Genomic DNA, 7,502 nt, shown 5'->3' with positions numbered 1-7,502 from the left:
ATAAAAATGGCTTTTGTGCAATCCACCTACTAAACCCCATTGTCTGACTTCTTACTAAACGCATCATAGTAAGCAATCAAATTTGTTGACATCCTTCGTAAAGCCATGCAGGTTCCAACCCATAACTCCATTCTCTGGAACATAATTGTGATTTTGATCCCTAAGGTTCAGGGCACACAGGGAGATTAGTTGCCCGGCGACTAATCTCTTCTTCGGGGCAACAAAACCCCCCCCCCCCTGAACTGCCTTCCCGCCGGCTAAAATGTAAATCGCTGGCAGGAAGGCACTTTGAACGATTTGTTTTCCAAACTTGCCCAAAGTTTCCTCGTCCGGCGACTTCGGAAATCGAGTCGATCCGAGTGCCATCCTGCCTGCGATTTATATTTTAGCCGGCGGGGAGGCAGTTTGGGGAGAGTGGTCACCCCAAAGAAGAGGAGATTTGTCACCGGGCGACTAATCTCCACGAATCTGCCTGTGTGCCCTGGCCGTAAAAGGAACAGTTACACCAAAAAATGAAAGTGTTTTTAAAGTAATGTAATGATTCAGCACATTCACCTTTTCTTTATCCTATATAACCACATTACCATTATTTAACGGAGCCACTCTCTCAACTTGCTTCTTTTTACTATTAAAACTTTTTTTTAACTTTAAAGTGGAACTTTTGCGCAAATGAAAATTTAATATAAGCTTCAGCATTCTGAAATAAGAAACTTTCTAAATACAATCAAAAATTCTGCCTCATTTCTGAAATAATTAAGTTCATCTTCACTATTCCTCTCTCAGCATCTGTTTCTCTTCATCTTGTCTTCATTCAGGAGTTGGGTGTCAGATGAATGATCCAATATGTCTTATAGGGGGGGGGGGGGGGCTCTTTTTCCCTATAAGATGTACTAGAGCTCACTATTAAAATCACCAGAAATCCTGTCTCTCTACATGCAGAATTTCTGCAAAAGGAAGTTATTTTGCACTGAAATCAGTTCTTTGAGCTCTAATACATCTGCTAGGAAAGGGAGCCCCCCCCCCATAAGATATATTGGATCATTCATCTACAACTGCTGCATGAAGACAGAATGAAGAGAAACAGATGCTGAGAGAGGAATAGTGAATATAAACTTGATTATCTCAGAAACAATGCAGAATTTTATTTAATTGTATTCATAAAATTTCTTATTTTAGTACTATGAAGCTAATATAAAATTTTCATTTCTGTGATTTCCCTGTTTGGCCTAGCAAGTGCAGAGAGCTGTTGTGCTCATTGCAGGCCCCCCTTTGACTCGCTCCAACACTGATGCTTTAAGTGGAAGAGGGCACACTTTTCTTTGAAAAAAGAAAATGTAGCATGGAAATTAAAGAAACTTGACAGAGACACTAAAGATTACACTGCTGGCACTGTGTATACCTGGCAAAGCGATTCCCAGAGGTAGCAGACCCGCAAAGAGAGAAGTTTTGGACTGCGGGGAAACCAGGAGACCAGGAGATTTACTGACTACACAGCTCAAGTGAACTTCACCATACCAAAACACTGATGGTAACACGGACGAACTGGCAAGCACCGGGACGGACCGTGACACCAGCAGTGAGAGGAGAACCTTGGGCAGAGGAGAGGGGAACAACTTGCAGGTTCCTCAAGGCGCAAAGGAAACAGGAGCAGGTGGAGAGTGTGCCATATTCCAGCGGAGGTCAGAACACAAACCAAACAAGCTTTAATTTTACTGGCCACAATGATTACTGCGGACAACAATACGTTTACAGAGGTAAATTACTTAACCATCAATCTTTCAGACTATAACCTAACATCAGCTGAGCAGTCCGTACTGATTAAAGGTTTAGGGTTATGTTCCTGACATGTTCTAATGGAAGGTTGATTTTTTCAAATTCATTAGGAGATTGAAGTTAAAAATGATGTTCATGAACAAAATTGGTGATGATAAAAGTAATGAAACTCGCAGGAGTAAGTCACTTAAAAGTAAATGTTGTTTTTTGGCTGATGTCACATTTCAATCCATTGAGGCATTTGAAACTATTGTTTTACAAGAAGTGGGTGAATTATGGAATACTAAAAAAATACACACTGATGGCAAAAGGTTAAATGTGAGTTAATCCGAGAAAGAAGCCATTAAATCCCTAGGAAATAATAGCAATATTGTGATTAAAAAAGCTGACAAAGTTTTGTTATTCTTAATAAGGTGGACTTACTATATGTCAGAGGCCTTACAGCAGTTAAGTACACTGGGGCACTATCAACATTTGGACCATGATCCATCAAGGGTTAGAAAAAAGAAGGTGGATGAAACGGTGTCCTATGCTTTTGTAGATGGACTAATTACTAACACCACTAGAAACTTTTTACCTACAGAACATTCCCGAGTTTCATTACTTTATTTATCAGTGATCTTGTACCCAAAGTGCATAAGTCTTTATCCAAGCCACTTGGAAGCCCAATAGTTTCAGGGATGTGGCCTGTCTTGCAACCACTTTCTCAGCATGCAGATACATTCTTACAAGACATAGTAATAAAATGACCACAATGCCTTAAAGATACAACAGATTTTTTTGTCAAGATTGCAAGATTTGGGGAATATTGGGACGGAATGCATATTATGTAGTATTGATGTTCAATCATTTACCTCAATTCCACATGACAAAGGCATGCAATACACAGAAGAAATTTTGTTACAACAGGACATCCCCAATGTTAAAGTGTATTTTATCTTGGAGCTTATGGCATTGGTCCTTAAGAAAAATTACTTTAGATTCCATCAGGATATCCAGACACAAAGGACCACCATGGGTAATAAATTAGCCCCTGGTTACGCTAACATCTTTAGGCATGTTCTTGAACAAAAGCTAATACTGACAAATACCCTATTTAGTGATAAGATATACTGTTACTATCGCTTTGTGGATGATATGTTTTTAATTTGGGGCTCCGCTGAAAGTGAGTTACAAGAGTTTTCGACATACCTCAATTTACAGCAGGAAACTGTAAAATTCACTGCTGATTACAGTCAGGCTAATATAGACTATCTTGATGTGAAGGTGACAAATACAAATGGGAAAATATACAAAGAACTATATTCCAAACCATTGGAAGAAAAACAATTTTTTTGCGAAGCAATACCTATCACACTCCCAGTACCATTAAAGGAATCCCAAAGGTACCATTTTTTAGGATTAGGAGTATATCCTCTGATGACGCAAAATTTTTGGAAGCTTCAGATAAACAAATTCAGAAATTCATTATCAGGGAATATAATAAATGTACCCTAGAGACCATAAGGGATGAAGTACAAAAAATCCCCAGTGACAAATTACTAAAGGCATCGGCTACTAAGAATAAAATCTAATGGATACCATTTGTCTCAGATTATGGCCATTTAAGTAAGAATATTGAGAAAATTGTAAATAAACATTTCTTAATATTGAAGAAAGATTTTTTCTTACAGGCGACTTTAGAAACTGTTTAAAAATTGTTTAAAAACTTTGCTAATCACCTTATAAGGGCAGAGACGTATAAGCCTCAGGATAGAACATGATTCTTGGCCAAACCAAAATACGGAACTTTTCCATGTTTAAGTTGTGGTAATTGTAATTCTATGATTAAAGGACATTATAGTACACATTCCCAAAAGGGGCATCATATCCCAATCAAACAATACCAGACTTGTAATTCTGAAACGGTGATAAATGCTTTGAAATGCCCCTGTGACAAACTTAATGGTGAACATAAAAGATCCATTACTGCATTTAACCCAAACAATAAAAAAACACATACGCCAGTGGGAAGACATTGTTTTATTGAAAACATACATCTGCCAGCCTACGCTGGATGCTTTTACAACACTTTCAAACGCCAATTCGAGGAAGGGATAGGAAACAGATTCTACTTAGAAATGAAGCATGGTGGATTGATATATTGAATACTATTGAACCCAATGAGTATGAATGAGGCATGAAGCCTAAAACAGTTTCTGTGAATATGCACTTACTTACTTTTGAATTTTATGACATATATGTCTTTACTAAAATATTTATTGATTTGACTTACAGATGATCAAAAAAAAGTTGGGGGCTACCTTCACATACCATGGACTATATTAACACTGGACTGAAAAACAACTAGTATGGTAGGACCCTTGGATTCATTTATGATTTGCATCTTACATGTGTATATATGAATGTGTTGTTATATGTTACCAGCAAGTAGATCTAATTAGGATAATACATTGTGGATTTTGCACATACACCTGCCAACTAGTGGGAGCTGGTGTTGTTGGTCACATAATGTAATGTGGATTAAAGTAGGATCACATTCTATGTTTTGTTAATTGCACTAGAAGAAGGACTCATGTGGCTTGAAACATGTAGTGCTATGCATCTGGAATAAACTAAATCATTACTTAGATCTCCAGTGTACCTTTCATCGTTATTGATAACCTTTTGTAGAAGTGGCGAAACTACGTCACTGTTTTGAGGAGCTGAACTATACATATCTGCAGCATTACAGAAGACACCTATTGACAATGCAAGATCAGGGTTGCTGTTGCCCCAGGATCTCCCTGACTGCACTACCAATCATACCAAAAGATAGGAAAGAAACAAAGTTAACACTATATAGCTTATGTTTGTAAAGATTCTCATTCATCCAGGTCATGGTATATCTGTAGAAATTTCAAATCAACTGTACATCTACAAGAAAAAACAAGTCCAGTTGATTTGACTTATTTATATAGATATACTATATAGTGCAATTTGAATAATAATTGTGGAGAAATAGAAAAGACTTACTGTTAGATGATATTCTATAAAACTGCATAAAACCTATTCTTAGTTGTAAGGAGAAAGTGTTGTGTTTAAGCACGATAAGATGAAGAAAGCTGGAGAGCCTTCCAGTGCGAATAAATGTAATTTTTATTACAGCACTACATGTTTCAGACCTCAAAGGACTTTTGAGGTCTGAAACATGTAGTGCTGTGATAAAAACTACATTTATTCACACTGGAAGGCTCTCCAGCTTTCTTCATCTTATCATGATACTGCTGTGGAGATGGCTACTCTACTAATCTGTTGAAGAGCCTGACCATAAGTCAATTGGAGGATTGGTTGGGAAAAAATTGATTATATTGTGTTTAAGCACCACCAATGCTTGCACCATGCTCTTTCGGCTGCACACTCTGCAGATGGGAGACTTCAGATCTGCCAGTGGCTCTCCTGCTCTACAACCAGGTAACACACACAGGGTCAGACTGGGGGGCCCACCAGGGTTGCTACCTCAGGGCCCCCCCTCCGCTCCCACCACGGTGCGTGTGCACATGCACGCACATGTTCAATGTGTTTTGCCAAATCCGTAGGTCCCTCCCCCCATAAAACCTGTTTATTTGACAGCATGACATTTGGACATGTATTCTGACCACTAATCATTCTATTGGATCGGTTCTTTTGTTATTTCATTGAGTTGCACAATTGCAGCTTTATGCTTGGATTGTTGTTTGCTACTTATATTTAACATAGCTCTGCAGTTTGAAGTAGAAATACTTCTTGATGCATTTTGGACTGGTCAAAATGTGTATTTTCCAAAAAAGAAAAAAAAAAAAGATTTCCTGGAGTTTGTACTGTTAGTGGGTTTTATGAAAACATGCAGGCAGGGTGCTTTTTTAGAAGCAAACATGTCAATCAAGAAAATTCATATACACTATTTTCTTACTGGGTCCCTACAGGCCACAAACTTTGCTATATGTAGGCATATTTGACATCAAATGGTTCAGAAAACTCCTGGTGTTCATATTTATTGTATAAATAAAGCAAGATCAATGCAGCAAATTGCAATATTTCTAGGACAATTTTTAGAAAAGTCATGAAAAACACTCCAGTGAGGAAAGCTTTGCAGTTTGGTGTAAAATGAGTGCTTTTGCCAGTTTTGGATTCGTCAGAGTGTGTACTTCCAAAAAGATATTTCTGGGGTAAACCCACTGTTACAGGGCTTTTTGGCTTGAAATGGAATGCTGGGAATACTTGCTCTGTACGAGTCTGAATCTCCATAAAATGATACATATTTGGTATTGGCATGTTTGGGAGACATGGGTCTTTCCAAACCATTTGTATTTTAAAAATGTAAAATAAGTTGTCTTAAGTACCCTATCCCCTATCTATCTATCTATCTATCTATCTATCTATCTATCTATCTATCTATCTATCTATCTATCTATCATCCTGCTATTTTTCTTTCTATCTATCTATCATCCTGCTATTTTTCTTTCTATCTATCTATCTGTCTATATCTGTCTGTCTATCTATCTATCTATATCTGTCTGTCTATCTATCTATCTATATCTGTCTGTCTATCTATCTTTCTCTATCAATCTGTCATCCATCTGTTTATGTATCTCTCTATCTGTCTGTTTGTCTCCCTGTACCATATCTGCCTGTCGATCATCTATTTATATTTATGTATCTCTCTATCTGTCTGTTTGTCTCCCTGTACCATATCTGCCTGTCGATCATCTATTTATATCTATTTGTCTATCTATTGTACCGCTATTAAATCCACAGGTTTGCGCATAGAGAGTGGCCTTAAGGTGGCCATACACGGGCAGATTTTTTACTTCCAAGCGACCGATTCCAGAAAGTTCCGATAATATCGATAACCTATCGGATGATTGATGGTGTACGAACGACCTTCAGACAAACCATCGTCTCAACATTATCGTTTGCAAAATTGATCGGATGAGTTTAAAAATGTTAGTCGTTCAGGGATAAAATTCCTATTTGCGCATGTCAGGATTGTAGTACAAGCCAAGGAACATATATGGAAGGACACAAACGTTCTTTGCTGAAAGCTTCATTTTTAACCATGTGAACTATGTCAAGAAATAAATTGGTGCTGACTGCAGGAATATCACCCTATCAACTCATATGTGAAAGAAGTTTATTATGCTATAGCAAGACATAAATCCATATGTTTGCATGGAGCAGGGAAGTAGAAACTGACTATATACTACAGACAATGACACAATGCTAGCACCACTCCTCGTTTGTTGAACAGTGTTCCTCTGTACAAGAAGCAAACAATACGGTTATATCTGTATATAATACACAAAAGCCATGAATATCCTGTAAATTATATCCTTATAAACGGTGAGTTCTGATGTCATCAGTTATAAACGGTGAGTTCTGATGTCATTTCTGTCACATGACTCATTGAAATTTGTGTATTATAATAAATAAAGTACCCCCAGTTGTAAAATATGAGGATATTAGAAGTTACCTCGGAGTTCCATGACCTGTATAAAAACACTCGGCCTTCGGCCTCGTGTTTTTATATGGTCATGAAACTCCTTGGTAACTTATAATATCCCTATATTTTACAAAAGGGGGTACTTTATTCACTATATAATCGTTCTCCGTGGATGGCATATCATATGGTAAAATAATTGGCTGACGATCATTTAACGATACAATCGTTCATCGCAGAATGATAAAAGTATGCCCACCTTTAGTTAGAA

General features: G+C 37.5%; 1 long non-coding RNA gene across 1 annotated transcript; it reads left to right on the top strand.

Annotated features, from left to right (window-relative positions):
- The first annotated feature begins 1,086 nt into the window (after positions 1 to 1,086).
- On the top strand, positions 1,087 to 7,071 carry LOC108702449. Its single transcript, XR_001933285.2, has 3 exons — positions 1,087 to 1,754; positions 4,051 to 4,127; positions 6,550 to 7,071. It is a non-coding gene; the product is annotated as an uncharacterized LOC108702449 (long non-coding RNA).
- Positions 7,072 to 7,502: the final 431 nt, after the last annotated feature.

This window comes from Xenopus laevis, chromosome 9_10S (genome assembly GCF_017654675.1).
Source record: "Xenopus laevis strain J_2021 chromosome 9_10S, Xenopus_laevis_v10.1, whole genome shotgun sequence".
Taxonomy (NCBI): domain Eukaryota; kingdom Metazoa; phylum Chordata; class Amphibia; order Anura; family Pipidae; genus Xenopus; species Xenopus laevis.
The sequence above is the reverse complement of the archived record's forward strand: the minus strand, read 5'-3'. Positions and strand labels throughout refer to the sequence as shown.